This window comes from Balaenoptera ricei, chromosome 20 (assembly GCF_028023285.1).
Source record: "Balaenoptera ricei isolate mBalRic1 chromosome 20, mBalRic1.hap2, whole genome shotgun sequence".
Taxonomy (NCBI): Eukaryota; Metazoa; Chordata; class Mammalia; order Artiodactyla; family Balaenopteridae; genus Balaenoptera; species Balaenoptera ricei.
In genome coordinates, this window is record NC_082658.1 from 33,053,837 (window position 1) to 33,076,547 (window position 22,711).

The following is a 22,711-nucleotide window of genomic DNA, read 5'->3' on the forward strand; positions in this document are numbered from 1 at the left end:
TCCCACATGCCGCGGAGCGACTAGGCCCGTGAGCCACAATTGCTGAGCCTGCGCACCTGGAGCCTGTGCTCCGCAACAGAGAGGCCGCGATAGTGAGAGGTCCGCGCACCGCGATGAAGAGTGGCCCCCACTTGCCGCAACTGGAGAAAGCCCTCGCACAGAAACGAAGACCCAACACAGCCATAAATAATAAATAAATAAATAAATAAATAAATAAAAATTAAAAAAAAAAATAAATAAATAAATAAATAAAATTTTGAGTTTATTATGTACCAAATATATTGTGCAATTTTCTAATAGGTTATAACATGACATAGTAATTTGATAGCAGAGTAGTTTATCATCAGGAAATAATGTTGTTGGAAGGAGTCCCTGAGAAGGTCTGAGTATAGGAAAACTTTTTTTGTCTCAAATTTGATAAAATCATATATTATAACTAGCAACCAGTGAATATTTTTTAGAAAGCAATTTGTCAATTTTATCAAGTCCATGTGGTCCCTTAGATTCAACTTAAGGAAGAAAGTAGAGATTTATAGTCAGAAAGATGTTCATATAAAACATTCTTTATTAGTAGTAAAAGATTAGAGACAACATAAATTCCATTTCATGGAAGATGGTTTTAGTAAACTATGATATATAATTAAGATATAAGTTGAAGTGAAATGAGCAAGGTGAAGCATTGCATTATAATGGTGCCTATAAACTGAGTAAACATAGAAAATTGAAAATGAGTGGAAAAGAGAAAAATAAAAAGTGAACAAGTTAGGTTGGTAGAATGATGCATAGATTTACTTTAGAAGTACCATTATTAAAGAGTTATTTGTGTAACACATATTACAGAATATTTTAAGACAAAGACAAAGCTACCTTCTCCTCCAGTTTCCTATTGAATTCTGAGGCTCTTAAAGACCCTGTCTGGCTGATCACAGAACTCTAATTTCCCAAGCTCTGCATCAGCTGGAAAGCTTTCTAATGGCCATGATATCCCCAAGACTCATTCGATTAACTACAATCTGCTGCCAGCTCTGAACATTCAGGCAAATGTTTAGAAAATTCCTGCAATTCCGGTAGTGCTTCATTTGTTGGTGTCAGTACAAATAATGGGGAAGAGTTTGTGAGAGAAATGCGTTTGTAGTCAGATTGCTGGAATTGTTTGGTGAAAAGGATACAGTCAAAACTAGCATTTCCTCTAAGTTAATAAAAATTCACAGTGAGCAACCCTATATAAAGAATTACTCTTGTCTTAGTGATCTACGGTCACTGGAAATTCAGCTTCAGTTTCTCAGGGTTCTAATGCAAACTGATTTTCAGGTAGTGTGAGCCACTGTACAGTAGAAAGCTAAAGAAAATAGAAATCAAGTGGAAGTTAACTTTCAAGAGAAAAATATCATATTATGATGTCAAATAATTTACTTTGTTCTTAACTGCTAAATTAATTTATGGAGTCCTCTTTTATTTAACAATAATGTATCATATCACAAGATAAAATTGATATCAATTCTCCAGTGTCCAACCATGCAAATCTATGTAAAGAGGGCTAGTCTTAATACAGGAGAAGACTTTAACTGATTTGGCATTGGTTAATTTAATCCAAACACACGCAACTCTTTTTGTTTACTTATCTGAATAAAATCACCATATATTTTCTTAATTCTGCATTCTCTTCTATATTCAAGAAGTTCATTGGACATGGAAAAGTTTCATCCTCTTCCACCTTAGAAACACTTTTGTCTCTCCTACCCCCTTCTCTCCTATCTATAAATACATGTAAATATTTCTCCATCCTTGACCAGATTTCAGATGCAAGCATATTTCAATAACTTCTACAGCATTCTATTCCATCACCATAAGCTTTCCAAAAACAGAGGGTCAGATTGGTGTAGGGAAAAAATGGTTCCCTTAAACCTCTCATGCTACAAATGGAAAAATACAAACCAGATCAAATCAGCTTAATCTTCCCATTTAAGTAAAAAAAGAACAGAGAGCAAATGTAGCTGAAGTTCATCACCAGACTCTTCCTATTAAACACAAAATCCTCATCTTCATGACATACCCCTCCCTACCATTTTTCTCTCTCCCTCAAGGGTTCTCATAAGGAAAGATTTCTCTTAATTTCCTTGATGTTCTGGGTACAAATGTGTATTAATGCAGCAAATAAAGACTTTAAAAAAATCGATACCCTAGACTTGGGCTCTATCTTAGGCTTTGGAGGAAATAGCCACTCTTATCTCCATAATGTGGTTATTTATGGTACACTTCTGTCATTATACTTCTTAGACCCCCTCCATCGAGTTTGTGTAGGAGAGGGGTAAGTGATGTTGTAAAATATCCTCCAATACCTTAGGTAGAAAAGGACAATTCACCTCTCAGTTCTCACTTCACCTCTCTCTAGTGTGGTGGCTGTAAAACTTTTGATTGCCTTCTTTCGCATTTCTTGAGAGAGACTGAAAAAATCCTTTTTAACAACGGATGTTGATCTGAATATGCAGATCATTTTTTAGTTGAGCAGTTTTTGCCACCCTACTCTTATTAAAATTTTTAATGTCCCAGCTGCTAAGAAAAAGGTATTTAAACCTAGACATGATTTTCATAGCAATCGAACTGTATGCATTCAATCCAATAACCCAGTAAACTGTGCAATACATGATTTGGGGAAAGTAGGCCACCCAAAGGAAGAAAACCATTCTCCAGGAACCCTGCTCCACAAGATGTCAGCTTTGCACATGCCTTTCTAATACGTGTTAATATTTTAAACATTCCTTCACTTCAGGCTAATTGGCAGTAGTGCCTGCATCTGTCAGATGTCATGGAAATGAATAAGAGCATTTATCACCCTATTTCAAAGAAATGCATAATGGTTGTAATTTTTATTTTCTTCCATATTTTATTTTTTATTTTTAAAAATGTTTTCTTCCCCTAGCGTTTATCTCATTAGCAAAATGTTGAATTATTTCCATCTGGCAGCCTGGGGAAATTGCCTTGTATTATAGAGACCAAGCCAAAAACTAACATAAGTTATTTATTAGTTCTGGCCCTCTATTCCTTTACCCTAATGGGGGTTGTGGAGATACTTAGTCATTGCTTATTTGCAATCCTTTTATTTAAATGGAAAGCAAATGCTGATATTTCTACATAGAAAAGAAGTACTTATATGCAACCAAATAAACTAGGAATACCTGTGTCAAGATCCAGACCTCAAAGCCAGTAATGAAGATATCCATTGTACAAAGGAATACAAATGTAACAGGGAAGAGCCAAATCTGATTCCATGTTGGATGTCTTTCTTTTACTTTAACTTCTGTTTCCCATTGCTTTTGTTCACTAAAAGGATACTGTCTATATAAAATAGCCTGTCTCGGGGAACCCTGCTCCCCTGTCTGAATGTTAAACCAAAGTGCCTTTGTTCAGGGAAACATCCGGACCCTATCCACTTGTGGATGGCTGAAAGAAAGAAGAAATTAACACATTCCCTCCCTGCGGCTGGCTGGCCGTTCCAGGGGATATTTGCAAAACTTATGGCCTTTTTACTTTACTTCCTCATCTCCTCCCCCTCTCTGTGCATCCAAACCCCAATAAGATTTTTTGTTTGGAGACACTAACTAGTCTGCCATGGTCTTGGTCTGCCGGCTTTCTGAATAAAGTCATATTCCTTGCCTCAACACCTCATCTCTGATTTATTTTTCTGTTGTGTGGCGACCAGATCAAGCTTGGACTCAATAACACAATGAATGAAAGTTTTATAACTGAGCATCATTACTGATAGGCAAATCTGTGGAATTATTGCTCCTGAAAAGGAGAGCTCCAATAAACTGGTGATAAGCTGGAAGTATATCACCGATTACCAGCACTAAACATAATCTTTCAGGTTTAGATTAGGAGACAAGATGTAATGACACAAGCAAAGAAAAGAGTGAGAAAATGAATGAAGTACAATCAAGAAGGGACAATATGACTAAGAAGTAGTCTTCTCCTAATACTGGTGATCTTTAGGGGAGTTCTGATATGACAAGACAGGATGAGGATGTCAAGATCTCCAAAGCACAAATGAAATAGTGATGAATAACCCCTTCAGTGCTTTGTAATGATCACTACAAAGGAAGTAAATGGAACACACACACATACAGTAATAAAATACATTTGTGCCCTAAGTATGCATTTCAGGCAGCATACACTGTAGTACATATAAAAGTGTCATGGCATTCTTGCCATTGTTCTCTAAGAAAAATTGCAAAAGAGTTTGAAATGAGCAAGGAAGATGATTAGATGTCTTTTGTAGCACATCTACAAAATGGGTTATACTCACCTATCAGTCTTTGAGCTATTCCATAGCTCTATAAATTGCAGAACACTGATAGTACTACAAATTATGCTCATATATAGGAATGCAAATACCTTTTGTCTGGTTGGGTGCAATTGATTATTCCCTGTAGATAAGTACCAGCTTCTCCTATTTGTACATTAATTACAGCATTTGTGATTGATTGGGGGTGTGTGTGTTTGAATTTTTCTTTGAACCAATTATTTTATTTGTTCCCTCATTAATGGGATAAACCTTGGCATGTGTTAGTTTTATATTTGTATAAGATTCTTAATTTTAGCCTTTCAAAAATTTAATGAAAGAATCTGCTTTCTATAAGAAAGCATCCTTTCTTCTACAAAGGATGTTGGCATAGAGAACTAATGTTAGAGAGCAGCTTCTACATGTGGAAAACAAACATGACCTGTTCCTGAAATAATAAATAAAACATCCAGGAAAAATTTTATCCGAATCAAATTGATAAAGCCAATACTCAAGGCTCACATTGAATAACTGATTAAGCAGACATTGAACTAAAGGTTATGGTATAGGGAAATTATATGTCCAGCTTGGATGAAGTATAAATATGAATGGTATGGAAAACACCAAGAAGATAGAAGTACACAGAAAAATGTTTCAGAGTTGAACAGACAGAGAATATTTCTTTAGCCAAGCTATAGTTTCCCACCAATTACTTATTAAGGAAAAAAAGTGTTGTCCTTTTTTTTAACATTTGTGTATACCTATTTTTATGTGTGTGTTAGGCTGTGTAATCCAATATCAGCTCCATTATTATCAATACATCATCCTGTTGCCAAAAGTTCTAACTTAAATAATTCCTCTATGGGTTACTATAGATACTTGAATAAGATATGATTTTTCTAATTATGTATTATTGTGTCCTGCACAAATAAAACTTGGTAAGTAGTACTTCTTATAAAAATCTATCTCAGCAAGACAAATCTATCCAAGTATGCTTCATATTGCATCAGCATTTAGGGTATCTTTTTATAAAAGGTAGTAAAATGATTGAATACTGCAAAATTATAATATTACTCTGATACTTCCATGCTTTTAGCTTTCCATTCTATAGACAAAATTTGTCATGGCCAATTATTATATTTTATTATATATTTTCAAAATGTCAATGCATATTCCAATTTAATTTGTTCCATCGCATCCTGTGGCTAATGAATTATCTTCAGAATTATGAATATGAGCTACCAATGTCAATGCCAATTGGACTCCAATTTCAATTACTCAAAGGCATATTACTTTTTATTACTTTTATTACTTTTATTACTCAAAGGCATATATAACAGGAGGCGGGAACCACTAGGAGTCACCTTAATGGCTGACTACTACACCTTATTCATACATAAGTGTTATTTAAAGTACCACTATTCTTGAACAACTATCATTGTATTCTCATAACTTTTAGTTTCTTATATTACTGTAGAAGATATATTTTATTAATCAATTCAGTGATGTTATCAACTCTTCAGGTTTATTCTCATGATATGTGGTTAGACATATGATCAAGTCCTTGATTAAAGACTGAGGTTACACAATTTGCAATTAAAACATAAATGAAAATAAACTTTTTATATTAGAAGGAAAAATTAAAAATGAAGTTGTATTCTTGAGTTTGTCTCTACAAGAGAAATATTGTCTTCTGTAAATGCAGTTGAAAAATGTCTGATTTATTAAATATTGATTTAATTTAATGAAGAAAGCATGGTTTATTATCATAGGTAAGTGCTTTTGAAGAAGTTCTGCTGATATGATTAAGTTACTAACATGTCTGTATACAAGAAAGGGTTCAATACTAACTGAAAGTCCCCTGAATTATCCATGGGAATGTAGGGATGGTGGACACAAATGAGGTGGGGCAGTATAGACTCTTGGCATCTTTCAGTCATTCAATTAAAAAAAATGAAAGGTCTGTCTAGCCTGTGAAAGAACTTATCTGCATTTAAATATTATTTTAAAAATTATCCATGCTCCCATTATTAAGAGTATGTACTTTGGACCAGTATGCCATGATTCAAATAGGAATTCTATTTCAAACTTGCTTTGTGACTTTGGTCTAGTTACTTTATTGGCTTGCCATTCAACTTCATAAGGTATAAAAATGGTATAGTAACCATGCCTGCTTCACATTTTATTGTACAAATTAAATGTGATAATAATAGATGTGAAGTATTTAGAATGCACTCAGCATATAAGTGCCTGGAAATAAAATATATTATTGTTTATCAATAGAACTTTAGTTGTATCAAGAGTTCATGATGTCAATGAAATTATCTTACTATGTGTGTTGACACATACTTACTGCTCAGATTATTTCCATTGCTAACTATCTATAAAAATCTTAATATGTAATATACACAGAGTCAATAATAAATGTACTAGGTGTTCTACAGACTATATTGCTAATATGTATGACAATGACAACTAATGTTCATTTCTCATTTCCTATGGGTTATGATACTCTTTATATTCCTTATTATAAAGTTATCTGCATAGAAACATATAAGACAAATAATATTATTGTCTCATTCTACATATCTGGAGACAAACTTCTAGAGGTGAAATAACATACCTGAGAACACACACTTTCTATACAGAGACACAGACACAGAAATAATATACAATATAGGAGAATTGTCATCTGATATCTGTATGGTGAATAGTCTGAATATCAGATAGAACAGACCAGTTCCTTCAGAATGTTTGCATGCATGTGCTATGACAAAGACACCTGAAGTTATGAAAACGTTGCTGAACAACCTGTGTATTGTTAAAAGTTACTCAAAACAGGAAACATCATAGGTTTCAGAAAGGCTGAGAATCCTCAGCAACTGATATAAGGATATTTGCAAAAGAAGTCATGATATGGAAGCAGATGACATTGGTAAAAATGTGAAGATTAGAAAAAAAGGCTGCTGAAAGGAAGATTAGTATGTAAATAGTATCAGAACGGAGACATTTCCTTCAGTCACAGGGATTAAATTCACAGTGTGTATGATTTACAATTTTTTAGTAACTATTATTTGTCATTTAATTTGAGTATGTCTTCTTATGTATAGAGAGATTGTTTATATATCTGTACATTGCATAATTTGTTTCAGAGTCAGTCATTTCATCTAATTCTTCCTGTTGACGTATTTCATTAAAAGAAATCTTTACATTTCCTTAAAAATAGACATTTGTTTGTTCTGGAAGTACTTTTCAGTCATTATACTGTGCCCAGAATAAGGAGGCCAAATTGTAGGGCCAAACCACCTAGACATAAAATAAACAGAAGTACTTCTTAGGAAGAAAATTCTTTGTCACCATGTAGATCTATTCACTAGACATTTTTCTTAATCTCTCTTCCCTTCTAATTGACTTTAAATCACTGCCTTATGTAAATAAAACCTACTGTCCTCCAGATGAGTCAAACATTAAAGAAGTATGTCCATCAGAGTGATCAGATTCACTTGTCTGCAAATGCATGAGCTTATCTTTTACTGGTGATGTGTACTGTCTTTTACCATGTTCCCTACTTGGGACCTTGGCTTATATTAAAAGTTCTTGGGGGCTTCCCTGGTGGCGCAGTGGTTGAGAGTCTGCCTGCCGATGCAGGGGACACGGGTTCGAGCCCTGGTCTGGGAAGATCCCACATGCCGCAGAGCAACTAAGCCCGTGCACCACAACTACTGAGCCTGCGCGTCTAGAGCCTATGCTCCCCAACGAGAGGCCACGACAGTGAGAGAGGCCCGCGCACCGCGATGAAGAGTGGCCCCCGCTCGCCACAACTGGAGAAGGCCCTTGCACAGAAACGAAGACCCAACACAGCCAAAAAAAAAAAAAAAAAAGTTCTTGGATCCAATCCAGCAGAAGCAAAGTTGTAATCTCTACTTTTTTCTACAGTCATAAGAAATTTACCTCTAAATTACCCAGACACCAGTTTTCCATCCCATCCTTTGGTGACTACCAAATCTAAGCTCCTGCTGTTAAGGTCTTGGTCCTGCAGCATAGTATCATCTTTTAAATTGAATTAATGTTTACCACTCCTTATCTTCATCTTCTTCACCTCAATATTAGACCAGCCATGAATTGGACTTTTACCAGCTTTCTTCCTTGGACCTGAATAGTTTTCTTATCTACTACTTAGTCCAGAATCCACACTGCCATCCCTAACCTCCACATACACCTGTCAACAAGGAGCCATGTCTTATTCTGCACTTCAGTCTATTAGCCATGATTGGGGAAGCCTGCTTACCTCCTAAGAGAATAATACTTTCCCCTGGATTGGACCCAGCCCTTGTGACCCCCAAACAATATTTTGCCATCTGTCTTATTCCCTAATATGAAATGACTCCTGATGTGCCCTGTGTGACTAAATATGTCAATTAAGACCATTTCCAGAATTACTATTGACATATTTTCACTATTTCCCCCACTGGGACAAAATTAATGTCCTTCTGGAGCTAACTGTGGTAGCCAATTCTATGAACCCCTGTCCAACCTTAGCCTGTGTGAGATGGTGCTACCACAATGATCACCTTCTAATTTATTTTTTAATGTATTTGCAAATAGCTAACTTACTAGAAGATAGCCTGCTCTGTACTCTTCATTTTTTAAATTTCTTTCCCAAAATTCAGAACATGATAAGGTGAATTATAAATGATTGTTACAAGTCATTTTTGTTCCTACTGTCATGAAGGTTACCTTACAAATCTTTGTTTAATTTTTTATTTTATTTTATTTATTTATTTTTGGTTGCATTGGGTCTTCATTGCTGCACGTGGACTTTCTCTAGTTGCGTCAAATGGGGGCTACTCTTTGTTGCAGTGTGCGGGCTTCTCATTGCAGTGGCTTCTCTTGTTGCAGAGCATGGGCTCTAGGCTCACAGGCTTCAGTTGTTGCAGCACACGGGCTCAGTAGTTGTGGTACATGGGCTTAGTTGCTCCACGGCATGTGGGATCTTCCTGGACCATGGAATGAACCTGCGTCCCCTGCATTGGCAGGCAGATTCTTAACCACTGTGACACCAGGGGAGTCCCTAAATCTTTTTCATGGAGAGGCAGAAGAAAAAAATGGGCAAATTGGGTTTTTGTATTTTTTTGCCTAATTAACATCACCCTTGGCAAACATCTAAACAAAGATGGTAAAGAATAACTGCATTTCAACATGAAATTTTGGTACAACTATCCATTTCTCATCTCGGGATTGATTTTATTTTGGAAAAGCAATTGGAAGATGATGCTCAAGAATATCTATAATGAAATCTTCTTACAGATTTACAGTACACATCGTTCTTATAATAGTGGAAGTGCAGTTTATTATATTTCAAATGCACTATCCACCAACCTTAATTTTTACAATTACCTCTCCTCCAACAAACTATGAAATTGGATGCATTTAGGCCTTGTGCAAAACTAAGTTACTTTCAAGTTTTCAGGATTCTTTCTTTCATAGACTCTAGAGGGGTTTTAGAGATCTCTGATTCCTCAGAAGTTGCTAGGTCCTCACTCATGTATCTCACTTATTTGCCCTTGTCACTTTGTACATGCCTCTATTATTCAGGTTGCAGCAGGGAAATGATAACATAATGATTCTCAATAATTGAAGTGAATTTAATAAAGCAACCATTTTTAATGACATGGATAAGATTTAGGGAAATTAAAATGGTATATAGTACAATGTCCTAGCACTAGCATTAGTGGTTTACCCTTTCCATCCTGAGATTTAAGGGAACCATGCACTGTTACTAAATCTATAAGACAGTAGCAACAGGGAGTAGGCCATAGTAGTAAACTCTGCAACAACTCAGCAAAATGGAGACTGGGAGAAGAAATACAGTGACTCCACTTGTTTTCTGCCCTCCCATCTCTAGCTAATGACTCTCACCAATGCAATCCACAAAGTTCAGCCTCCCAGGAAAAGAGAAGAAAGGAGAGAGTAGGACATGAATCTTTAGGGACGAAGAGACTATATCCACAGTGATATGTTTGAACATATAGTGTTTCTCTAAATATGTTTTTTTTAAGACTATTTTTTTTAAGAGAAGTTTTAGGTTCACAGTAAAATGGAGAGGACGGTCCAGAGATTTTCTATATCCTCCTTTCCCCCACACATATATAGCCTCCTTATCATCAACATCCCCCACCAGGGTAGTACCGTTGTTACACTGATGAGACTATATTGACACATTATAATCAAACAAAGTCCATAGTTTACCTCAGGGTGCTGTACCTCCTATGGGTTTGGAAAAATATGTAATGACATGTATATATAATTATAGTTTCAAACAGGATATTTTCATTGTCTAAATGTATTTTATCTTATGTTTCTTGTGATTTGTCTGTCTGCTTCCCCAACCATACTAAAAAATCCTCAAGAATAAGGATTGAAACTTATTTTGTTTATGTAGCCTGGGGGCTTTGCATCGTGTCAAGCACACAGTAGGCAATAAGTACATGTTTACTGATAAATAAATGAAGATAGATTTACTTTTTATTTTTAAAAGTAATATGAGAGGTATTATGATATGAGACTCAAAATCAGTGCAAGGACACTTTCATAATATTGTTATCCTTTCTTCCCTTTAAGGTGCTCAGGTAAATATTACCATCCAGGTAGTAAAAATCAATCACATTTTCTAAATTTATGGGAGAAAATTTTGAGTAAAATTACATTATTTCAAACAGTGCTTTAGTGAAACAATTGAATGAGTCAACGTGCAAGATACTTGGTTGTTAAGTTACATTCATATAATGTTGAAAATAGGCTTTTTAAGGCTATTAGCTCAAAGCTATTGTCTTTGATGATGAGTTTTCCACTCTCATTGCCTGAATACCAAAAAGCCCTTTGTATATGTTACTTTGGGGAACATTACTAACACAATGCCTGGTTTGTAATATAAAGTATTGTAATTACAATTTAATGCTTCTCATTGTTTTTGACTTTCTGTCTGCAATTATATATTCAATACACTCACATTTTCTATGAATTGTAGGAGGCTGAGACTTTTATTTTACTTAAGTGTATTTGGTTCAGTTGTATTGAACCAAATTGTATTTGGTTGTATTGTTAAGTGTATTGGTTCCTATAAAGATTCTTTCGTTTTTTTTCTTAAAAATATGTAAAATTTCAGCTGAAATTTGACATTAAAATTTAAAACAGGAAAAAAAGAAAACAGGAAAGAAAGCTATTGCTCATTAGCAGTTTGACTCTCTTGTTTGGAAAATAAACAAACAAAATCACCACCACCAACAACAACAGAAAAACAAAACAAAACAAAACAAAAAAAAGGGGTTCCCTTCCTTTAGACACTGGACTTAGAAATTTTGAGTTAAAACCCATTGTTGAAAATTTTATAATTGTATGATCTTGGTAAACCACTCATCCTCTCTGAACCCCAGACTTTTCATCTGTAAATTGGGACATTGCTAGCTACAGGGAATGACAGACTATAAGAACTAAAATAAACAGCAAAATTCTTCTTGCTTAGTAGACCTACAAAGTTGTTTGATTATTTACAAAACAATTTAATAGGAGTTTCTTGGACTGTGAGTTTTCCCTTAAGGACTTGTGGGAAAACAAACAGTTCCTGGTTATGTATGAGCTCTGAGACTTGTTCCCTCTTTTTGATTCAGTTAATTATTTCTCCAGTCTTGGTTACCTGTATGCATGTTCTGATTAGTACTCAGTTAAAGATTTGAGGAAGCAAATATCCAAAGTTCTCCTGTGTTGCTTTCTCTTCTCTGGTATTCTTCCCTGAAAACAATAGCTTTCTTAGTTTCCCCAGAGTCTCAGCAAACTTTTCTCAACAGATTAAGACAAATAGGCTACTCCTGGGTTCCCCCATTTTAAACTACAACTTGTAAACTCTATCTAGGCTGTAATTTGGGACAATGAGTTAACCTTACTTTGTTTTCCTTATTGCAGAAATCACTGCCCAGTGCTGCCTGATGGCCATACCTGAAAACCATTGTTACATGTATTTTGCTGTTATTTTAGTTGTTTCAAGCAATTGTGTAAATCTAGTTCCTTTTGCTCCATCTTGGATCAAAGATAAAGTCACCAGATACAAGATAGAGGACACTATGTCACTTGGATTCCAGAGTGCTTTGTAGAACATGGTCATGCCTAGTCATTTTCTACTAACTTTTTCTGGATATGTTCTGTGAGCAAGAAATGAAACTGCTTTGTTTTGCCAATGAAATAATAAGTTTAATTTTTTGGCAACGTAAATTATTCTGCTCTGCTTAATGTACAGACTTTGGGGAAATGGTATTAGTTGCAAGTACATTGCTTCTTACACACTTTTTAGATTTTGGGGAAGAGGTGGGAAGGAACATGATGAGTCTTTTCTTCTTGCCCTAAATCCAAATGTTGTCAATTATTTTTTCTGATGTTTTATAAACAACACATTACCTCCTCTATAACAAAAGACTTCACTGAATCTACTACTGACTTTTTTCTGTATTTTGTTCTCATTCTTTCACTTTAAAAGTAATGTACTCAACTCTCAGGAATATCCTCAGACTAAATACTACTATAATCCTACCTTACTAATGATTAAAACTAAGCCTTAAGAGGATCAGGCATATTCACAAGTAACTTAAATGCTTTCCAACACAAAGGTCAACTCAACAGGTTAGAAGACAACAAAATCCACAATCTTGATAACAGCACAAGCAATGTGCAGCTATATATATATATTCATATATATATTTTTTGAAAATATATATATGAAAAAATATATATTTTCATATATATATATGAAAATTGACCAATATCAGAAGGAAAATGTTAATAGAAGGAGAGCCATATGTGAAATGGATGATAGAATTTATGGGCAAACCTTAAATTTAACTATTTCAACTGTTTTCAAAGATTTAAAGGAAAAATAGACATAATGTCTGAAACTAGTCAGGGAGAAAGATTAATCTAAAAGAATCAAATATAAAATATAAGTATAATATAAATATAAAGTGCTTAGAACAGTGCCTAACCTTAGTTGGTACTACTTAAATGTTTGTGAAATAAAAATATCCAAATTTTTTTTCTGCCACTCATCAAAATGATCAGACACAATACAGTTGATAAATACACTTTCTATATTTTGTTTTGGTCTATCTATTTTCTTTTGTTATGTGGTCTCCATGATCTCTTTTATTTTTTGTTTTGTTTTGTTATTTAAGTAATCAAGATCCAGCTTAAGGGTTCTCTGCTTCCTAAAGAAACCATCAACTAATCTTCTATAAACCAATATTATCAGTCATAACACATTGTCCAGAATTCATTCACTCACTTATTCACTCAACAAGTATTTATTGATTACCCACTAAATACTAAGCACAATGTTAGAAACTGGAAAAAATAAAATTCATGACTCCCTATGTAACACTTTTACAACACACTTTTGATTCTCATTTCAGTAAATAACACCACATTTGAACAGTTGTTCAAGTTAACAGTTAGGAATCAGCTCTTTCCTTTATTCCCTCAACATGTAAATCCATCAGCAAATCCTATGGCTTTTACCATAAAATTATATCACAAATCTGACCTCATTTTTCCACTTGCACCTTTCCCACTCTCATCAAGCCAACATCTATCACCTGGTCTAATAAGAGAGCTTCTAACTATTTTTCCTGCTTCCTTTTCTGTACTACAGAGAAGCTAGAAGAACTGAGTTTACATTAATGAGACTATTTCTTTCTGTAAGGATCAAAGTTCTACAAAAGCTTTCTATTACACTTGGAATAAAAATGAAACATCTTACCTTGGCTTTTAAGGTCATACAAATTCTACCTTCTGCCTGCCCCTCTAAGGCCATCTCCTTCTAGCGCTTCTTGCTCACTTAATTGCAGTCTCAGTGGCTTTCATAAAGTTACTCTAAAACCACGAGGATTAAAAATAAAAGGACCTTGACCATGGAGTTTCAGTATTAAAGATGGTCAGAATAATACAGTAAATCCCTAGGCACCTGGCTATCAGCACAACTCTCCACTTGTTTGAAATATATTTGTTTCCTTTTCACACCAACACCAGTCTAACTGGTGACCATCAAATAATCAAGTCTACGAAGGTGACTTTTTAAAGAACATGAAAATATATGAGCACTGGGAGTGGAGGTGGAGATGTAGAGGGAAAAAACCTTGACGCTTTTTTGCATTCTGAGTGCTATGCTCTTTACCCAGTGGGAAAGCAGTATTTTAGTTCTACTCCTTTATTTCTTAGTTCAATAATGTGACCTGCATTAATGGTGGTCTCAGAAGAGAAAGATGAGAGATAAAAATGGTAGAAGGAGCCAATTTAGGAATGAAATAATTTGCATTTGTATAACACCTTTTTTCCCTTAGTAACCAAGTACTTGCCTAACACAAATCATTCTCTTGAAAAAGATCATTGTGTCTTTGACATCACTGGTGCCTTCTGAATTCCTCTCTCTCCAGTAGAATGACCTACACCTTCATGCATTCAGTTCCCTGAAAATTCTTCCTCTCCTTCCCCCTTATGAATTTAGTCTAGGACAGATAAGATAATTACAGAAATTCTGAGCATGAAGGAATACTTACGGGTCTGCTGGTCCAAAAATTTGTCTGTGACTAGACCCCCTTTTAATTTCTAAGTAGAAATAACGGGCAGAAACCCTATAAAAGAGTTTTAATATTTGTGTAACTCATTAAATACGTAGATTCCTGAGTTAACTCAGACACTCTGACAATAGGGAATGTGGAGTTTCTGAGGCTGGGGATAGATATTCTTCAATACTTTCCATTCTATTTATTAGTTGTTACCATTTTATTAAAGTTACAAAGCATTTTAAACATTCAGAAATTCAAGAAATAAATAAAAGGAACTGTTAGTTTACACAATATTCAGATTAAGCACAAGTCTTTTTTCTTGTCATATATGTGTCAAATTTTACACAAGATATTACAGATACATTTAAAATCTCATGACCAATTTATGATGTCTTTTCCCTCCCTAAAGAAAACTAATACCCTGAAGTCCTTGTAAATACTACTTTGTAAGCATTTTATTCGAGTGTAACATAAAACTTCAGAAATCATGAGTACAGACCTTGACGAATTTTGCAAAATGATCAGTTTTTTTCTTTCATGGATCATGCTTTTGTTGTTATATCTAAGTCATTGAACTGATCACCTAGGTTCTCTCCTATGTTACATTCCAGGAATTGTATAGTTTGGTATTTTACATTTATATTTATATTTATGACCTATTTTGAATTAATTCTTATGAAATGTATAAAGTCTGTGTCTAGATTCATTTTTTTTGTTTTGTTTTGTTTTGTATGTGGATATCTAGTTGTTCCAGCATCATTTGTTGAAAGACTATTCTTTCTTAAATGAATCATTTGCTCCTTTGTCAAAACTCAATTAACTATATTTGTGTGGGTCTATTTCTGGGTTCTCTATTCTGTTCCTTTCATCTATTTGTCCATCCTTTCACCAATGTTACATTGTCTTGATTACTGTAGCTTTAGGTCAGGTAACAGCAGTCCTTCTACTTTATTCATCCTTTCGATATTGTGTTGGCCATTCTTGGTCTTTTGGTTTCCTACATAAATTTTAGAATCATACAATAATTTGCTAGTATTTCAATTGGGAATATATTGAATCTATAGATCAAGTTGAGGAGAACTGATATCTTAACAATATTGAGTCTTCCTAGCCATGATCATGTAATAGCTCTCCATTTATTTAAATCTTCTTCTATTTCTTTCATCAGATAGTATATAAGTTGTAACCAACTGTTTTGGTTTTTCTCAGAAGGATCATTGGTATATATAAAGCCTTTCCATTATAGCTGGAAGTGGATTATTCTCCCAAATGATACTTAAAATCTCTAATACTTGAAATCCATTGTAATGTTTTAATAAATTTGTATTTAATATAAAGAACTTCATTTTGGGGATGGGAATGATTTTTAAGTCAAGTGTAGAACATAAAATCAAATGCTCTGGAGTTTCAAGACATGGGCTCAAACCCTTGATCTAATATTTGCTATAAATCTTGGACCAGTTTTTCGATGTCTGTGAGTATCAGTTTTTTAATCTATGCTCTGAAGATATAAACATTATCAATTCAATATCGTTTGATGGGGATTAAGTGGCATAGTACATTTATTTATTTTTTTTTTTTTTTAATACTTTATTTATTTATTTATTTATTTATTTATGGCTGTGTTGGGTCTCTTAGTTTTCGTGTGAGGGCTTTCTCTAGTTGCGGCAAGTGGGGGCCACTCTTCATCGCGGTGCGGAGGCCGCTCTTCATCGCGGTGCGCGGGCCTTTCACTATCGCGGCCCCTCCCGTTGCGGGGCACAGGCTCCAGACGCGCAGGCTCAGTAGTTGTGGCTCACGGGCCCAGTTGCTCCGTGGCATGTGGGATCTTCCCAGACCAGGGCTCGAACCCGTGTCCCCTGCATTAGCAGGCAGATTCTCAACCACTGCGCCACCAGGGAAGCCCGGCATAGTACATTTAAATTGCTTAACAAATAATACATGGTACTCAAAATATTACTTCACATATTATATTTTGTCATTGATTAGGGATTTAAGTAAGTCAAACATTTTGATAAATTAAACATTGCATCATAGATTGTGGATTTTGATAAAGCAAGCATAAATAAGCAAATGAGAATATGTATTATAAGCAGCACACTTTGCCCTAGAGATCTGCTATCATGGCAGGGAGGCAGACATCTTTCTGCTCAGTCACTAAGATGAGCACTGAAGAGATGGCAAGGAACTCCACAAATATCACAGACAGACATTTACTCATTTCAGGAAGTCCACTACTCCTAAAAGTCCACATATCCCAGATCAAACTATCTTTCATCATTCTTCAAAACATCTTCCAAGAACTTGGGTAATATATCAACTTTTAATACCATCACCAAGTTATGAAACACAATGATTCATGACTCTCCACATATACTCAGTTTCCAGTGTTGTTAAATATATTTCGAATTAGAAATATCATTGGATACTGACCCACTTTGGCATTTCCACTAACTTATCTTGAACTACCATCGTATTTTGCTTACTAGTTTTTTAACAGCTCTAGGGTGATTCTTCTCTGATTACAAGGTATTCTTTTCACTGTTGCTAAATAGAGATTTACATTTATATATAACATTTAATTTACATAAATCTACACAAACACTTTACTCATCACCTAAAACCATTTAAATGCCTCTCACCATGTATACCATCTTAGTTATCACATATCCTGCATCAAAATTGTCTGAAGTCAATCTCATAGTAACATTCTTCAGTCCCAGCCCAGTAAAGTTACCAATTCATTCTGGTTTTAGCACTGAAGTTCTCACATTCCAGAAAACCCATTATTCCCAGAAAAACTGGCATGATTTGTCACCCTAAATATACTGAATTATACTCTGTAGTTGTAGATCCAGAAAACTACATTTTGAACAGGTTCCTTCAGTGATTCTTATTCACAAAAATGTTGGTGAGTCAGTGGCCTAAAATAATATGATCCAATTTTTGTTACATTATATAAAGTAATTTTGGACATAATTTCATTACAATTTATTTGTTTAGTCATGCCTCATATAAAAAAAAGTGACTTCTTTGACATCAAAAAAATATATTATTTATTTTTAATCCAAAATAACTATAAGATAGTTTAGTCTCATTTTTTTAAATGAATATATAAATATAGTATCTACTTTGATTCTCCTTTGATTTTCTTTGATTAGGGTAATTTTCTTCATTTCTTTTCAAGCTTTACAAAATGAATGGATGGTGAGGATGATAGGAATTCTATATTAAGTAACTTAATTTTTCTTGTCTTGATTTGTACTAGTCATGTTGTTAACCTATTATTTACAATGAGTGTCCATAAAACAAAATGAATGGATGGTGAGGATGATAGGAATTCTATATTAAATAACTTAATTTTTCTTGTCTTGATTTGTACTAGTCATGTTGTTAACCTATTATTTACAATGAGTGTCCATATAACAAAATGAATATATTTACTCATGTTCTGGTCTGAGTCTTATTTGAGTTTCTATTGAATGAATCATCACCTAGAAATTGTGAATATCATGCTAGTGGCCACATAGAGGTATGTACACACATCACTTAAAATTCAGAACAGGCCTCAGACAAAGACTTTTAGAAGCAAAAGAAAATATATTTTCAATTAGGTGTCACAATTAGGGTTTCTTTTTTTTTTTTTTTTTGGAATAGTAAGACATTATTCTCAGTAAAAGATCAAAATGGTTAAGTAGTTGAACATGATTTCTTATTTATTTTGGTAGCAAATGTGAATTTGTAATATCACAGGTGATCAAACTACTTAATTTTTTACATTTGAGAGTGAAAATACCAAAAATATCCAAGAGTTTCCTTCTTTTGGTTAAATATCATGAAAAATGTATATGTATGTGTATATATATATAACAATTATCAAATTCAGTGCTTCTTTTTAAGTATGATTTAGGTCTAACATCCCAGCAAGTAAGATTGGGGTGGGTCATATTTTTAGGACATGCCTAAAAATATGTTCAAATGCCTTGGTGAGTTTTTAATAGATATTTAGTTTAATATTTTTCTGATAAGACATTTGCTCATAAGCAATGTACTGGTTTGCAAAAAAAATAATAATGATTTGGGAATCAAAAGCAGTGATTAAATCAAAACTGATTCAGCAATGTCTTCATGGTATTTTAGACAACAGTCATTTTCATATAACACATAAATGCCTCCATTCCCAGTGTCTCTTAATAATATGAATCGATAAACACTGAATGGGGTACCAGAGTAGAAATAGCCAAAATTTATTTGGATAATTCAGTTTGCATTCACTGTTGGTGAGCTTCTTTTTTTCTTTTTTCTTCCTTTTTTTTTTTTTGTTTTTTTTTTTTTGTTGTTGTTTTTCAGCATTAAGGGTACAATGAAGACTATATCATGGAACCTGTTTTGAGAAATAATGGAAGAGAGATATTTCCAAACACATGAAACACATATTTCTCCAGAATAACAATAAAAGTAAGTAAACACTTCTTGTCTTTGGTTCTGTTTCACCATTAAACCCTGTGTTCTTCTGATATCTAGATCTAATGTGGCTATGTAATGTATCATCCAAACTTGGATATATTGATAGTGAAAGCTACTAGACACATACACACACAGATACATGTATATATACATGTACAGTCATGAAATATATTCATTTATTGAGTCAAATTTACATTATAGTATCAGTAAATTTCTAAATTCTATTAAAAAGTAATTTCACAAATAATTCTTCCTAGGAATTAAATATTCCTATGTATTACATACTATGTTGATTATCTAAATTACATGTTCCTATACATTATACATTCTGTTATACATTCAATTATCCAAATAATAACAGAAGTTGGAGAGTTATTTTGGTATACAGTTGGCCCTTAAACAACACAGGTTTGAACTGTGCAGGTCCACTTATATGCATATTTTTTTCAATAGTAAATACTACAGTACTACATTTGAATACATGGATGCAGATTGTAAACATGGAGGAACCGCTGGAGGAACCAATAGATGGAGGGCTGACTGAAAGTTTTCTGCAGATTTTTTACTGCAAGGAGGGTAGGTGCCCCAACCCCCTCATTGTTCAATGGTCAACTATACATGAACAAACTTAAATTGATTCCTGAGCTATATCTGTCTCCAAAATTGTATGACTGGATTTTTCCATGAAAAACATATTGTTCACAATATTGTCTTATAGTTTTCAATTTTTTTCAAAAAATTTATTCTGATTGATTTCAAATTTGCATTTTAAATAATGTCCAATTGATTCTTTTTATAATTTGACAATAATATTTTTTTTCTTTATTGAAGTATAATTGCTTCACAATGGTGTGTTAGTTTCTGCTTTATAACAAAGTGAATCAGCTATACATATACATATATCCCCATATCTCCTCCCTCCTGCATCTCCCTCCCTCCCACCCTCCCCATCCCAACCCCCCAGGCAGTCACAAAGCACTGAGCTGATCTCCCTGTGCTATGTGGCTGCTTCCCACTAGCTATCTATTTTACATTTGGTAGTGTATATATGTCCATGACACTCTCTCACCCTGTCACATCTCAACTCTCCCCCTCCCCATATCCTCAAGTCCATTCTTTAGTAGGTCTGTGTCTTTATTCCCATCTTGCCACTAGGTTCTTCATGACCTTTTTTTTTTTTCCCCTTAGATTCCATATATATGTGTTAGCATACTGTATTTGTTTTTCTCTTTCTGACTTACTTCACTCTGTATGACAGACTCTAACTCCATCCACCTCAATACAAATACCTCCATTTCATTTCTTTTTATGGCTGAGTAATATTCCATTGTATATATATGCCACATCTTCTTTATCCATTCATCTGATGATGGACAATTAGGTTGCTTCCATGCCCTGTCTATTGTAAATAGAGCTGCAATGAACATTTTGGTACATGACTCTTTTTGAATTATGGTTTTCTTCATGGTATATGCCCAGTAGTGGGATTGCTGGGTCGTATGGTAGTTCTATTTTTAGTTTTTTAAGGAACCTCCATACTGTTCTCCATAGTGGCTGTATCAATTTACATTCCCACCAACAGTGCAAGAGTGTTCCCTTTTCTCCACACCCTCTCCAGCATTTATTGTTTGTAGATTTTTTGATGATGGCCATTCTGAGTGGTGTGAGGTGATAGCTCATTGTAGTTTTGATTTGCATTTCTCTAATGATTAATGATGTTGAGCATTCTTTCATGTGTCTGTTGGCAATCTGTATATCTTCTTTGGAGAAATGTCTATTTAGGTCTTCTGCCCATTTTTGGATTGGGTTGTTTGTTTTTTTGTTATTGAGCTACATGAGCTGCTTGTAAATCTTGGATATTAATCCTTTGTCAGTTGCTTCATTTGCAAATATTTTCTCCCATTCTGAGGGTTGTCTTTTTGTCTTGTTTATGGTTTCCTTTGCTGTGCACAAGCTTTTAAGTTTCATTAGGTCCCATTTGTTTATTTGTGTTTTTATTTCCATTTCTCTAGGAGGTGGGTCAAAAAGAATCTTGCTGTGATGTATGTCATAGAGTGTTCTGCCTATGTTTTCCTCTAAGAGTTTGATAGTGTCTGGCCTTACATTTAGGTCTTTAATCCATTTTGAGTTTATTTTTGTGCATGGTGTCAGGGAGTGTTCTAATTTCATACTTTTACATGTATCTGTCCAATTTTCCCAGCACCACTTATTGAAGAGGCTGTCTTTTCTCCACTGTATATGCTTGCCTCCTTTATCAAAGATAAGGTGACCATATGTGCGTGGGTTTATCTCTGGGCTTTCTATCCTGTTCCATTGATCTATATTTCTGTTTTTGTGCCAGTACCAAACTGTCTTGATTACTGTAGCTTTGTAATATAGTCTGAAGTCAGGGAGCCTGATTCCCCCAGCTCCATTTTTCGTTCTCAAGATTGCTTTAGCTATTCGGGGTCTTTTGTGTCTCCATACAAATTGTGAAATTTTTTGTTCTAGTTCTGTGAAAAATGCCAGTGGTAGTTTGATAGGGATTGCATTGAATCTGTAGATTGCTTTGGGTAGTAGAGTCATTTTCACAGTGTTGTTTCTTCCAATCCAAGAACATGGTATATCTCTCCATCTATTTGTATCATCTTTAATTTCTTTCATGAGTGTCCTATAATTTTCTGCATACAGGTCTTTTGTCTCCTTAGGTAGGTTTATTCCTAGATATTTTATTCTTTTTGTTGCAATGGTAAACGGGAGTGTTTTCTTAATTTCACTTTCAGATTTTTAATCATTAGTATATAGGAATGCAAGAGATTTCTGTGCATTAATTTTGTATCCTGCTACTTTACCAAATTCATTGATTAGCTCTAGGAGTTTTCTGGTAGCAGTTTTAGGATTCTCTATGTATAGTATCATGTCATCTGCAAACAGTGACAGCTTTACTTCTTCTTTTCTGATTTGGATTCCTTTTATTTCTTTTTCTTCTCTGATTGCTGTGGCTAACACTTCCAAAACTATGTTGAATAATAGTGGTGAGAGTGGGCAACCTTGTCTTGTTCCTGATCTTAGTGGAAATGGTTTCAGTTTTTCACCATTGAGGACAATGTTGGCTGTGGGTTTGTCATATATGGCCTTTATTATGTTGAGGAAAGTTCCCTCTATGCCTACTTTCTGCAGGGCTTTTATCATAAATAGGTGTTGAATTTTGTCGAAAGCTTTCTCTGCATCTATTGATATGATCAAATGGTTTTTCTCCTTCAATTTGTTAATATGATGTATCACGTTGATTGATTTGCGTATATTGAAGAATCCTTGCATTCCTGGAATAAACCCCACTTGATCATGGTGTATGATCCTTTTAATGTGCTGTTGGATT